Source organism: Dama dama, chromosome 12 (genome assembly GCF_033118175.1).
Source record: "Dama dama isolate Ldn47 chromosome 12, ASM3311817v1, whole genome shotgun sequence".
NCBI classification, from domain to species: Eukaryota; Metazoa; Chordata; class Mammalia; order Artiodactyla; family Cervidae; genus Dama; species Dama dama.
In genome coordinates this window covers 36003053-36018433 of record NC_083692.1, presented here as the reverse complement: position 1 = coordinate 36018433, position 15381 = coordinate 36003053, and positions in this window count along the sequence as shown.

The window sequence follows — 15381 nt, the reverse complement described above, 5'->3', positions numbered from 1 at the left end:
GAGGTTATTGATATTTCTCTCTGCCATCTTGATTGACTGACTTATTGGAGCTAATTTATTTTTGAATGTGGTGGGAAAGTAGTTTGGAAGAAGTAAGGATTGAACTCAGAATTCATACAGGTACCTTCAATGAAAGAAGCTGCCTGAGGCAAATCTCATGGTATTTACAACTTATTCCCCAACTGCTAGCATGGTGCCCTGTCCATAATAGATGCTCAGTTCACATTTGTCGAATGAGAGAAGCAAAGAGAAAGAAAATTCCAGAACATACCCTCACTGCCATCCTTCTTCATTAGTGTTAGACTGAATTAATAGAATTTTTAAAGTTTGTTTTTAATGTTAAGTTTAATGACTTGTTAGCATGTTAATAAATAACATTAAATTAGAGTTCAAAATATGTAAACTAATACAATACCTATGTTTTCTCATAAATTAGAAAACTAGAAGGATTTGTGATTGTTATTGTTGTTCAGTCGCTAAATCATGTCCAACTCTTTGCAGTCCATGGACTGCAGCACACCAGGCTCCTCTGTCCTTCACTATCTCCCAGAGATTGCTCAAATTCATCTTCATTGAGTCAGTGATGCTGTCTAACCATCTCATCTTCTGCCGCCCCCTTCTCCTTTTGCCTTCAATCTTTCCCAGCATCAGGATATTTTCCATTGAGTCAGCTCTTCTCATCAGGTGGACAAAATATTGGAGCTTTAGCATCAGTCCTTCCAGTGAATATTCAGGGTTGATTTCCTTTAAGATTGACTGGTTTGGTTTCCTTGTAGTCCAAAGGGCTCTTGAGCGTCTTCTCCAGCACCACAATTCACAAGCATCTATTCTTCGGTGCTCAGCCTTCTTTATGGTCCAAATCTCACATTCCTACATGATTACTGGAAAAAACATAGCTTTGAATATACAGACCTTTGTCAGCAAAGTGATGTCTCTGGTTTTGGATATGCTGTCCAGGTTTGTCACAGCTTTTCTTCCAAGGAGCAAGCATCTTTTAATTTCACAGCTGTAGTCACTGTCCGCAGTGATTTTGGAGCCCTAGAAAATAAAATCTATCACTGCTTCCACTTTTTCCCCTTCTATTTGCCATGGTTTCCCTGGTGGCTCAGACAGTAATGACTGCCTGTAATGCAGGAGACCTAGGTTCAATCCCTGGATTGGGAAGGAAGTCCTCTGGAGAAGGGAATGGCAACCCACCACAGGATTCTTGCCTGGAGAAGTCCATGGACAGAAGAGCCTGGTGGGCTTCAGTCCATGGGGTCCCACAGAGTCAGACACGACCGAGGGACTACCACTTTCATTTGCCATGAAGTGATGGGACCAGATGCCACAATCTTAGTTTTTTGAATGTTGACTTTCAAGCCAGCTTTTTCACTCTCCTCTTTCACCCTCATCAGGAAGCTCTTTAGTTCCTCTTCGCAAGGGTGGTGTCATCTGCATATCTAAGGTTGTTGATATTTCTCCCAACAATCATGATTCCAGCTTGTGATTCATTCAGCCTGACATTTCACATGATGTACTCTGCATAGAAGTTAAATAAGCAGGGTAACAATATACAGAAAGATTATCTATAAGAAATTCCACAGTTCAACTACATTCTCTTAGTGATCTGCCCCTCTCCCTATACTTTTTACTATGACTAGGGAACTTTTAGGGCTTCCCAGGTGGTGCTAGTGGTAAAGAATCTGCCTGCCAATGCAGGAGACATAACAGATGCGGGTTCGATTCCTGGGTCAGAAAGATCCCCTGCAGAAGGAAATGGCAACCCGCTCCAATATTATTACCTGGAGAATCTCATGGACAGAGGAGCCTGGCAGGCTGCAGTCTACAGGGTCACACAGAGTCAGACACGACGTGATTTAGAACGCATATTAACTCAAAGAGAAGTTGGACAGATTGTATACTGACAAGAAAAGAACATGATATATTTTGTGGGAGGTGTAAAATGAACATAGACTATGTACAGAAATTTTACTTGAACTCAGTTTGTAAAATATTTTTTCAACCAGAAAAATAAAATACATCTAGTTTAAATGAGGTTTAGGGAATGCCACTGTGGCTTGGGTAATTCTGGTGGTGGTATGTGTGGGGAAGTTCAAAATGTTTTCCAGCACTTTTCTGCCTGGGTAGCCCCTATTAAAAATCCAAGGTCACCAAAATGTCTTTTATCTCTGTCTTTTATATCTGTCTTGACATTAAGACATGATCAAGGTCAAAAGGAAAGGAGTATTCTAATTAAAAATCAAGGGAAGATCAGAATTAAAATAATCTTTTCTGATCTGAATTTTTCTAAGTTCATTCTCTGTACTGCAGCCATGCTAAATAAAGTGTTTGTATTTTTACATATTCTTATTCATGCATGCAACAAATAGTTATTGAGGACCCATAATGTATTGGTTGTGTCCTGGTGCCAAGATCCAAAACAAATTAAAATCCCTATTGTCCTAGATGGTGCTCAGTTACGTTCAACTCTGTGCGACCCCGTGGAGTGTAGACAACCAGGCTCCTCTCTCCATGGGATTCTCCAGGCAAGAACATTGGAGCAGGTTGTCATTTCCTTCTCCAGGGGATCTTCTCAACCCATGGATCAAACCCGCGTCTCTTACATCTCCTGCATTGACAGGCAGGTTCTTCACCACTAATGCCACTTTAGAAGCCTAGAACTAACATTCTAATGGGGAGGAGGAGGTAACAGACAATAGCATAATAAATTAGTAAATATTGTTAAGTTAGAAGGTGATCAGGGTTGGGGAAAAGAATTGAAAAAGGGAGATGAGGAGTGCAGGTGATGAGGGATATTATCTTTTAAATAGGGAAGCTGTCCTAATCCTCAGTCAGTTCAGTTCAGTTCAGTTCAGTAGCTCAGTCATGTCCAACTCTTTGTGACCCCATGAATCGCAGCATGCCAGGCCTCCCTATCCATCACCAACTCCTGGTGTTTACTCAAACCCATGTCCATCGAGTCAGTGATGCCATCCAGCCATCTCATCCTCTGTCGTCCCCTTCTCCTCCTGCCCCCAATCCCTCCCAGCATCAGGGTCTTTTCCAATGAGTCAACTCTTTGCATGAGGTGGTCAAAGTATTGGAGTTTCAGATTCAGCATCAGTCCTTCCAATGAACACCCAGGACTGATCTCCTTCAGGATGGACTGGTTGGATCTCCTTGCAGTTCAAGGGACTCTCAAGAGTCTTCTCCAACACCATAGCTCAAAAGCATCAATTTTTTGGTGCTCAGCTTTCTTCGCAGTCCAACTCTCACATCCATACATGACCCCTGGGAAAACCAGGAAGGTCATATCTGAACAAAGATTTGAAGCTGTAGAGATTAACCATGGTATCCGGAGAAACATCCCACGCAGAGGGAACAGCACTGCGAAAGCCCTGAGGCGAAAGACGCCTATTGTTATTGCATGCTCTACTCTGTACAGCCTTGTAAACACTCACAAGGGTGTGCTATCAGGGAGACTGACAGGACAGTGGCATGACCTGTTACACGTGTCCTTCTAAAAGGATCCTTTAGTTTTATTAGACTGTAGGGATTACGTGACTCCCAGAGCCAACCACAGTGAAGTAAGCAAGCTGCAGTCTCTTTCTCCCACTGATTACAACTAAAAACTCTGGCAGAATATGAAAAGCACTACCTGAGGACTCTGAAGAGTAAATAATAGCAAAATAGCTAGAGGATTGGGAAAGGAAGTGTTTTCTGTGGTTTTTCTTGGCCACACACATCTTTGTTCCCCAACCAGGAATCAAACTCAAGCCCCTTGCAGTGAAAGCACAGAGTCTTAACAGGTGGACCACCAGGGACATCCCAAGAAAGGAAGTGTTTTGATTGTCTCTTCTTCCTCCTGTTTGTGAGAGAGGGATTCTCGCCCTAGGATTATGGGGATGGCCGAGCACACAACATCCAAAACTGGACAGGTGAAGTGGACAGCAGTTTTTTTAGTCACATACATTCACAGTCTGGGGGAGGGGAACACCAAATACCACATACTTAGAGGCAAGCTTTGCAGTATCAAGGAGGTGAGGTGCCCTCTGGTTTCTGCAGGAGGGTATGGCTGGCTTACTGGAATAATTTCATAATTGGCAGGAAACAGAAACCCAGTACTCAAGGATAGGCACTGTGCCTGTCCCCACGATAAGGAGAGTTGTTTGGCCAGGGGACCTTAGCTGTGGGAACAGAGTGGGGATAGAAACTTGCAGTCAGGTTATTCCCGATTCCACCGGGTATCAAGGCAGCATCTAATTATTATACCTTAATTTTAGGCCTTACACTGCAGGAAGTCAGAACTTGACAAATGACTTGGATGGTGCTGGTGAGTTTTCTAGCTTTTTTCCTCCTCCACTGCCTGACTTGAGAGCAGTCTAAATCAGTGAAGCAGGGACTGCCAGACCTCCAAAAGGAACCCTTTCTTCTAGCCTGGGGATGGGGAAAAGGAGCCCCTGGGAACAGGAGAGTATGGATGGAAACTCCTTTTTTCTCTCCTAGCCCTCCCCTGAGGACAAAAATAATCAAGTTGGCATTATCATGGCAGGGCAGGGCTAAAGCCCCTAAAACCCTGAGAGAAAATCCATTTTGCAGCATAAAGGAATTTGGAAAGGGTCCCTGTCATACAAAAACTGAGGGAGGTATCCTGGGTTTTCTTTTGCACTTTGGCTGTGCGGGGTTTTCACTGTGGCATGCGGGCTTTCTCTAGTTCTGGCTCCGGCTTAGTTGCCCTGCAACGTGTGGGGTTGTAGTTCCCAGACAAGGGATCGAACCCCAGTCCCCTGCATTGGAAAGCAGATTCTCCACCACTGGGCCACCAGGGAAGTCCTTTCCAATTATTTTTTCCTCCCTTTTCTCTTGTTACTTCACCTAAAGGACAGGCTCAGTCACTCAGACCAGCACAGTAAGTATAGAGGGAAAATATTCTGGGAGCTCCCCATCTTTCAGTCCAAAAGAACAGAGAAAAGGGCCTCTGGGAGTCAGAGGGTGTAAGGAAATCCTGAAGAGGAGAGACTGGGATCGACACTGGGCACACACCCAAGTTCCACATGTGCAGGACACACCCACAGAAGCACAGCAAAGACTTGGAGAATGGAAATCACTGCCAAGATTGGGGTTAACCCCAGAGTGGCTCATGTGAGGATGGACCTAAACAGCATAGTAAAGACCTTGAAAATTGAGCTGCCACTCTGTATCTTGATTGTAGTGAAAGGAACATAACCAGACACGATGAATTTTTCTGTATGTAAATTAAAAATTAAAATTTTAAACACGGGGAAATAAATAAAAGAACTAAGTGTGGGAAACAGAGGAGCAAGGAAACCATTAAGGAGACTGTTTTAGTAATCCAGGGAGTACATGGCCTAGACCAAGGTGGAAACAGTGATTTGGAGAAAAATGCCTAAAACTGATAGAATTTTCTGTATCCGTGGTTCTCAACTTTAGCAATATTGACATTTGGAATTGGATAATTCCTTGTTGTGGGCAGGCTGTGCTGGGCATTGGAGAGTGCTTAGCAGCATCTCTGATCTCTATCCATTAATCAAAGTATGTCCAAATGCATCCAGACATTGTTAGATGGTGCCAGGGCACACCATTGAAGATGATTGTTCTAGTTGAATGCCATAAGCTTTGGGCCACAGGCTAAGCACTGCATTAGACATCAGTGTCAACTCAGTTGGAACAGACTTCAGGTGGTCTCCTGACACTTAGTACATACAGATTATAGAAGCCCAACGTAAAAGACCATGAGAGTTGTTTTTTTTTTTTTTTTAACTAGAGGAACTTAGAAGTTCAGTGGGCTACAAAAGGTTAGGTTCTGCCAAAGGACTGTAAGATTTTTCACAGTTCTTGTCATCTATGAGATCATACCCAAATTGCACATTCATTCAATTGTGTTGTGCAGTGATTGTCTCAAAGCTTGAAACTCAAGAGTCATGATGCTTATCATCTTCCTTGGTGTCTCTAAGACAGATGAATTCAACCTTCCAAGAAATAATATAGGCAATAGAAACAGCCCTATAAAATGAATGAAGGGATTGCAGTTCCAAGAAAAGTTTACAAGGGAAAGTATTTTTTAAAACATGGAAGTATTTTTGGCATTTCTAATGAGACCTTCTCCTTGGTCACCTAGAAGTATCCATCAACCTTGGAGGATAAGCAGAACTGTGATGTCAGAAATGCCAAAGAAAGTAAGCAGCTTTTAACTACCAAAATAAGGTTTTTGAATCTGAAGAAACACAGTAGTCTTGAAAAAACCAGACACTACCAAGAGAGAAGGATTTTATAAAATTGTAAAGCTCCATTAACATTTCAAAATCCAGACCTTGGCAAAAGTAAAAGTGGCATTTAATACATACCATATGGTAGAGAAAACTGAGGCTATGACATAAAGAAAGTACCTGCTGAGTGGGAAGGAGAGAAAGTCACCCTTGGGATCTGGAGCAGCGTGGGAAGAAGGGGCTCAGGGAAGGGCAGTGGGCAGTCCTAGCCAGCCTATTCTGGCAGCCCAGCCCCCAGGCTGATGTCTTAGAATGTGGGGCAAGGAAGGGTCATAGGAAAGCAGGAAGAGATGGGAATGGGCAGACCACTTTCCCTCTAAGGAAGGAGGGGAGGCCTTGCATTTAGCTTTGCCCCTCCTTGAATATGGGCTTCCCTGGTGACTCATATGGTAAAGAATCTGCCTCCAATGCAGGAGACCTGGGTTCAATCCCAGAATCCAGAAGCTCCTTTGGAGAAGGGAATGGCAACCCACTCCAGTATTCTTGCCTGGATGGACAGAAGAGCCTGTCAGACATGACAGAGCAACTTATAGTTTCACTTCCTTTCTCCTTGATTATGACTCAGGAGCAACAGGGTTCAATGGCAGTGGGGGCCTAATTTGGTATCCTGCAGTTCTTAGTGGCCTGCAGGGTACAAGTGGGAGAAGCTACATATTCCTAGTTCCCTCAGGAAGTACCACTAGAGATGATGAACAGTCTGGGGAACTAGCCAAACTCATGCCTGAGGGGTTTACAACCAGAGGTAGGTGGCTAGAACCCTGAGTCTCAGGAGTGGTTGCCAACCCACAGCCACAAAAGGCAGGATGAAATCTACATCATCTTACTGAGGTCCCACAGGTGTGCAGAATGAGACCTCATTTTCCCATCCCTACCATGAGATCACACAAATACCCTTTACCATTGGGCATCATCTTAGGGAAAAGCAAGAAAAGGAGAGACTATAAGAACTTTTCTGAAAGAGATAAGCTACCCAAAAAGTGCAGTTAAACTTACAGAGACTAAGTTAACTTTTAAAAATTTATTTATTTATTTACTTTTTGCTGCACTGGGTCTTTGCTGCTGCAAGCAGACTTTCTCGTTGCAGCTCTCTAGTTTCTCTAGTGGGGGCTACCCTTCACTACAGTGCGTGGGCTTCTCATTGCAATGGCTTCTCTTGTGGAGCACCGGCTCAGTAGTTGTGGCTTAGCTACTCTGCAGCATGTGGAATCTTCCCAGAGCAGGGAATGAACCCTAGTCTGATTCTTATCCGAATATTGCACCACCAAGGAAGTCCAAGGCTAAGATAACTTTAATTGATAAGTTTAAGCTCCCATTGTCCTTTCTCTTTCACCCTTCTACTCTTCAGTGGGGTGGGAATTCTTGAGCAAAATTGTATCAGTTAGAGATAATAAAGAAGAAGCATTCTTTCCTTTCACCGAAGAGTAATTCATTTTTTGGCCTAATATAGGTACTTTATGCTGCCAAGTTATCTTATGGAGAAGAATCCCCTCCTCTCATCCCTCCCTTCTGTAAACGGGTGTTGAGTGGCTACAAGACACATACTAGGTGCTGGTGGCACACACATCGAGTAGCTGTCCTTCCTGCCGCAGAGAGCTGGGAACCTCTAGGCCAGACGGACTCGTGAGCAGATCTTCACCGGGGTCAGGGGGACCCCACATAGATCCACATGGGGTGCTCTGGGAGAGGCATCTCCTCAAGGGTTGGGAAGTGTTCAGGAAGACTTCCCAGAGAAGGGAAGTTCAGAAATGAGGCTTAAGAATAGCTAAAAGTTCTCTAGGAGAAGGGGAAGGAAAGAAGAAGGATTTTTCAGGCAAAGGGAACAGCATATGTACAGAGCTGTGATGATTAATTTTATGTGTTGTCTTCTCCACTTATTGCTCAGATTAAACAGTACTTCTGTGTTAGTGAGCGTGTCTCTGGATGAGATGAGCACACTGTATCAGTGCACTTGGCAAAGCAGATATCCTTCCCCAGTGTGGGTGGGTGTCATCCAATCCCTTGAGGGCCTGAAAAGAACAAAAGGCAGAGGATGGAGGAATTTGTCACCCCATTTTTCTTTCTGCTTTCCAGCTTGAATTATAATAGTGGTCTTCTGCCCTTGCACTGGGATTTATACCATTGACTCCCTGGGTTCTCAGACCTTTAGACTTGGACTGGAATTACCCCACCAACTTCCCTGGCTCTCCAACTTATAGATGGCTGAGCTGACTGTGGGACTGGACTTCTCAGCCTTCTTAATCCTGTGAGCCAATTCCTCATAAGTCCCTCTCTCCCGCTCCCTCACTCTATGGAGAAACCTGACTAATACAATAGCTAATTCTGAGGTCTGCAAATAGTTTCTTTCACTGATTTTAAAATTTATCCACCCCCCTCCCCCGGCCAACATTTTGTTGTGGTTCAATCACTCAGTTGTATCCAACTCTTTTTGACCCCATGAACTGTAGCATGTCAGGCTTCCCTGTCCTTCACTATCTCCCAGAGTTTGCTCAAACTCATGTCCACTGAGTTGGTGATGCCATCCAACCATCTCATTCTCTGTCACCCTCTTTTCCTGCCCTCTATCTTTCCCAGCATCATGGCCTTTTCCAACGAGTTGGCTCTTCCCATCAGGTGACCAAAGTATTAGAGCTTCAGCTTCAGCATCAGTCTTTCCAATAAATATTTAGGGTTGATTTCCTTTAGGATTGTCTGGTTTGATCTCCTTGCTGTCCAAGGGACTCACAAGAGTCTTCTCAAGCACCACAGTTCGAAAGCATCAATTCTTTGGGGCTAGTCTTCTTTATGGTCCGACTTTCACATCCGTACATGACTACTGGAAAAACCATAGCTTTGACTATACGGCCCTTTGTTGGCAAACTGATGTCTCTGCTTTTTAATATGCTGTCTAGGTTTGTCATAGCTTTTCTTCCAAGGATCAAGTGTCTTTTAATCTTATGGCTGCAAGAACTGTCCACAGAGATTTTGGAGCCCAAGAAAATAGAGTCTGTCACTGTTTCCATTGTTTTCCCATCTGTTTGCCATGAAGTGATGGGTCCAGATGCCATGATTTTAATTTTTTTTAATTTTAATTTTTTGAATGCTGAGTTTTAAGCCAGCTTTTCCGAAGTGCCCAAAGTAAATGAGGTTTAATTTTTGGGCCACTTGCTTGCATAGGCCCCTCCCAAGGCCTTATACTTAATTTTGTATTTGTAACTTTGTGTTCACCCTCCTAGAATTGAGTCCCCAAATGCTTCAAGCCTCACAAACTTGCATCTCTGATGTGTGTTAGAAAACCAGTAATTCAGTAGATCTAAGAGTTGTATTTGGAGGGGATGAGGGAAGGGGAACAGGGATGAGTGATGAGAGATTGGAGATTAAGGATCTAATTTCAGTGAATGACAGCGACATCCACTCATCTGGTAGAAGAACCAGAACTTCAACTCCTGCTACTCTCATGCCCCATGTCCAATCCATCATTAGGTCCTGTGACAGAGTGCTGGTTCTCCCTCAAACTGTTTCCTCCTTCCATAAGGAATAGATCCTTCCAGTTTTAGATGGACTGTATTTTCCAGCCTCTTCGAGTTAGATTTTGACCAACAGTATGTGCAGTATATCCTGAGATTTTCCTTAAGTTGAAATGGTGTCTCATTCTTCCTCATCGTCCTCCCTCTTGCTAGAAGGAATATGGACATGGTAGCTAGAGCTACAGCAGGTGTCTTGGTCCATGAGGTGATTTTAGGAATATGGGGGCTACACATAGTGGAGCAAAGCAGAAGCCTGAGTCCCTTGCCCTGTGAAGCACTATAACAGTCATGCATTACCTAGTTCTGGACTTTCACCTGAAAGAGAAATAAACTTCTCTCTCAAGTAATACTGTTATTTATTTATTTAGTCACTCAGAGTTGAAATCACTTCTAACTGATAATCCACTTCCCTGCAAGTCCTCATCACTTTCCTTATCAGAGTTACCAACATTTCTTGTCTAGACCTTTGAAGGAATCTATTAACTGGTACCTCCATATTCAGTTATATCCATCCCAGCTTCCTTCCAATGAATTTTCTACACAATAGCTAAACTGATTGATTCAAAATGCATATAGAATATTGCTCCCTGTATTAGTCTGCCTGGGCTGCCATAATAGAATACCACAGACTGACTAATACAAAAGAATTAATTTTCTCACAGTTCTAGAGTCTAGAAGTCCAAGATCAAGGTGCCAGCAGCCGTTCTGGAGAGAATTCTCTCACTTGGTTTTTAGAAAGGGGCTTTCTCCCCGTGTCCTTATATAGCCTTTTCTCTGTACACAAGCGCACATAGCAATCTCTGGTGTCTAGTCATTTATCTTTTTATAATAAATACACCAGTCCTATTAGATTAGGGTTGCACCTTTATGACTTCACTTAACCTTCATTACTTTGTTAAACGCCCTATCTCCAAATATAGTCACATTGTGGGGTTAAGCCTTCAATATAAAATTCTTTTTTTTTTTTTTTTGAAGGGACACATTTCAGTCTGTAAAACTCTATTCCTCAATCATATCAGGGCTTCTCATTACTCTTAGTTTAGCCAAGCAGCTAAAATGGCAAAACTCCTGTATGATCTGAGCCCTACCTTTCTCTCCATTTTCATTTCATAGCAAGTTCCTCCCCCTCTCCAAGCTTTAATCATACTGGCCTTTCATTTTCTTAGGTATGCTATGCTTTTCCCACCCCAGGGCCTTTGCACGTGCTGTAGCCTCTGTCCTAAATACTCATCTCCTTTCCTGTCCCTTGGCCTGGTAAACCTCTCCCCATCAGCTCTCACATCAGTCATCCATTCTTGAAGGAATCCTTCCCTGATCATTCTTTTATTTCCCCACTTCCAAGTTACATGCTCTCCTAGTTACATGCTCTCAATGTACTTATTTTTAATAACACTTATAATTTTCTGATCTTCCCAGGTGGTGCTGGTGGTAAAGAATCTGCCTGCCAATGCAGGAGACACAAAAGATGTAGGTTCCATCCCTGAGTTTGGAAGAAACCCTGGAGAAGGAAACGGCAACCCATTCCAGTATTCTTGCCTGGGGAATCCTTTGGACAGAGGAGTCTGGCGGCTACAGTCCATGGGATATCAAAGAGTTGGACATGACTGAGCACTCTTATTATATCATAATTTTTGCTTTATATGTTGTTCAAGATTCTTCAGTTAATATTTGTCTTTTCCATTAGATGATACACTCCATGAGAACAGAGATATGTCACTTTTTGCTTATTACTGTGTCACTAAGATGTTCAAGCTGGTTTTAGAAAAGGCAGAGGAACCAGAGATCAAATTGCCAACATCTGTTGGATCATCGAAAAGGCAAGAGAATTCCAGAAAAACATCTACTTCTGCTTTATTGACTATGCCAAAGCCTTTGACTTGTGGACCACAACAAACTCTGGAAAATTCTGAAAGACATGGGAATACCAGACCACCTGACTTGCCTCTTGAGAAATCTGTATGCAGGTCAGGAAGCAACAGTCAGAACTGGACATGGAACAACTGACTGGTTCCAAATAGGGAAAGGAATACATCACCTTTCAAAGGAATTGTTACCCTGCTTATTTAACTTATATGCAGAGTACATCATGAGAAATGTTGGGCTGGAGGAAGCACAAGCTGGAATCAAGATTTCCAGGAGAATTATCAATAACCTCAGATATGCAGATGACACCACCCTTACCACAGAAAGAGAAGAAGAACTAACGAGCCTCTTGATGAAAGTGAAAGAGGAGAGTGAAAAAGTTGGCTTAAAACTCAACATTCAGCAAACTAAGATCATGGCATCTGGTCCCATCATTTCATGGCAGATAGATGGGGAAACAGTGGAAACAGTGACAGACTTTATTTTTGGGCTCCAAAATCACAGCAGATGGTGACTGCAGCCATGAAATTGAAAGACTCTTACTCCTTGGAAGAAAAGTTATGACCAACCAAGACGGCATATTAAAAAGCAGAGACATTACTTTGCTAACAAAGGTCTGTCTAGTCAAAGCTATGGTTTTTCCAGTAGTCATGTGTGGATGTGAGAGTTGGACTATAAAGAAAGCTGAGCGCCAAAGAATTGATGCTTTTGAACTGCAATTTTGGAGAAGACTCTTGAGAGTTCCTTGGACTGCAAGGAGATCCAACCAGTCCAACCTAAAGGAAATCAGTCCTGAATATTCATTGGAGGGACTGATGCTGAAGCTGAAACTCCAATACTTTGGCCACCTGATGTGAAGAACTGACCATTTGAAAAAACCCTGATGCTGGGAAAGATTGAAGGCAGGAGAAGGGGATGACAGAGGATGAGATGGTTGGATGGCATCACCGACTCAATGGACATGAGTTTGAGCAAGCTCCGGGAGATGGTGATGGACAGGGAGGCCTGGTGTGCTGCAGTCCATGGGGTCGCAAGGAGTCGGATATGACTGAGCGACTGAACTGACTGATACATATATACATATATACCTTGAACAGCGCAGGTTTGGATAGTGCACATTTGGACTGCACAAAGTCCACCTACAGGTGGATATTTTTCAATAGTAAATACTATAGTACTACATGGAGAAGGAAATGGCAACCCACTTCAGTATTCTTGCCTGGGAAATCCTATGGATAGAGAAGCCTGGTGGACTACAGTCCATGGGGTGGTAAAGAGCAGAACAGGGCTGAGTGACTGAGCACACACACATAGTACTACATGGCCTGTGGCTGGTTGTGTCAATGGTTGCGGAAGTACCACAGATTCCAACTAAAGTTATACAGGTTGCTTCTCACAACTCATTGACTGATATCTCATTGGTTTGCTCGTAAGGCCAGCTACCTACCATAGGTCGGAGAAAGGCAGGCAGTCTTTTATTCTGAGCAGCAGTATTCACTGCTACAGATCAGGGTTTTGCTATCATGGAAGAAAGGGACAAAGGACCTAGAGATAGATAACTTGTCATGCCTCCACACTCCCATATCACCAATAAAATTACTGCAGGAGGAAGATGAGCTAAATTTGTCCTGTGGCTTCACCTATCCCTTGGTGAAGGACCATGTGTTGTGTGTGCTCTGCAGTAGTGTTGTGTGAGAAGCTTGGTTTAACAACATAATCTTTAATGACTGCATATATGACTTGTGAAAATTTATAGTTTATTGAATCAACCCTAAATTGTTAGACTTTTTATTATTACAAACAACACAGAAATGGCATTCTTAAAGCTAAATCATTTCCTTGGGATAAATTTCTAGAGGTGGAACTTTTGGTTCAAAAACATATGTATCTTAAACCTTTGAAGAAACACCATTCTCCAGAAATGTACCAATTTATGCTCCCTCTCTTTCATCCTCAGTTTTGTCAACATTTCATATTGTCACTTAACAAGATCTCGGCTAATGTGAAAGGCAATTTTATTGAAATAAACAGTAAAGGATTTTCATAATGAAAACAAAAATGTAAGGAATTTCAAGTTAAACTGATATATTAAACATATGCCTATAAGGCTCCCAAAACTCCACTAAAATTACATCAAAGGGATTTTAAAAATAAAACAACAAAAACAAGAAGAACAGGAAATAAAGTAACAGCAGCAACATACTGAAAGGTGGAAAACAGATGAACAAGGATAACTCACTACCCAGGCTATTAAAGCCAAATCCCAAACCAGCAGTGGAGAAAACAGACCCAACCTGACTCACACCGAAGAAGTCCCAGAAAAAAAAAGACAATAGGAACTAACACAAATTTAACTCGTCTTTATTTCCCAATTGGATAATTACTAAAACTGTTGAAACTTGTAACTTTATTTCCAACCCAAAATAAATTCTTTCTAGTACATTCTACACAGTGCTAGAAAAAAATGATTTTAAAAAACAAACTATATATTTTTAAACACAACTCTTATTTCATTCCATTGGTGAAAATTCTTGGTTGCCAAGCTATATGTCCTTGAGAACAAAGTCCCAAGTTCCTTATTTGGCAGACTCACTTCTCCATGACCCAACTCCCACTTACCTCTTACTACTCATTTAGAAAAAGTTAAAGGTCAGATATGTGTCAGACACTGTAGAAAGCATTCAGTTCAGCTCAGTCACTCAGTTGTGTCCAACTCTTTGGGACTCCATGGACTCAGCTTTCTTTATAGTTCAACTCTCACATCCACACATGACTACTGGAAAAACCATAGCTTTGACTAGACAGACCTTTGTTAGCAAAGTAATGTCTCTGCTTTTTAATATGCCGTCTTGGTTGGTCATAACTCTTCTTCCAAGGAGTAAGAGTCTTTCAATTTCATGGCTGCAGTCACCATCTGCAGTGATTTTGGAGCCCAAAACAATAAAGTCTGCCACTGTTTCCACTGTTTCCCCATCTATTTGCCATGAAATGATGGGACCAGATGCCATGATCTTAGTTTGCTGAATGTTGAGTTTTAAGCCAACTTTTTCACTCTCCTCTTTCACTTTCATCAAGAGGCTCGTTAGTTCTTCTTCTCTTTCTGTGGTAAGGGTGGTGTCATCTGCATATCTGAGGTTATTGATAATTCTCCTGGAAATCTTGATTCCAGCTTGTGCTTCCTCCAGCCCAACATTTCTCATGATGTACTCTGCATATAAGTTAAATAAGCAGGGTAACAATTCCTTTGAAAGGTGATGTATTCCTTTCCCTATTTGGAACCAGTCAGTTGTTCCATGTCCAGTTCTGACTGTTGCTTCCTGACCTGCATACAGATTTCTCAAGAGGCAAGTCAGGTGGTCTGGTATTCCCATGTCTTTCAGAATTTTCCAGAGTTTGTTGTGGTCCACAAGTCAAAGGCTTTGGCATAGTCAATAAAGCAGAAGTAGATGTTTTTCTGGAATTCTCTTGCCTTTTCGATGATCCAACAGATGTTGGCAATTTGATCTCTGGTTCCTCTGTCTTTTCTAAAACCAGTTTGAACATCTGGAAGTTCACGGTTCATGTACTCTTGAAGCCTGCCTTGCAGAATTTTAGCATTACTTTACTAGCATGTGAGATGAATGCAATTGTGTGGTAGTGTGAGCATTCTTTGGCATTGCCTTTCTTTGGGATTGGAATGAAAACTGACTTCCAGTCCTGTGGCCACTGCTGAGTTTTCCAAATTTGCTGGCATACTGAGTGCAGCA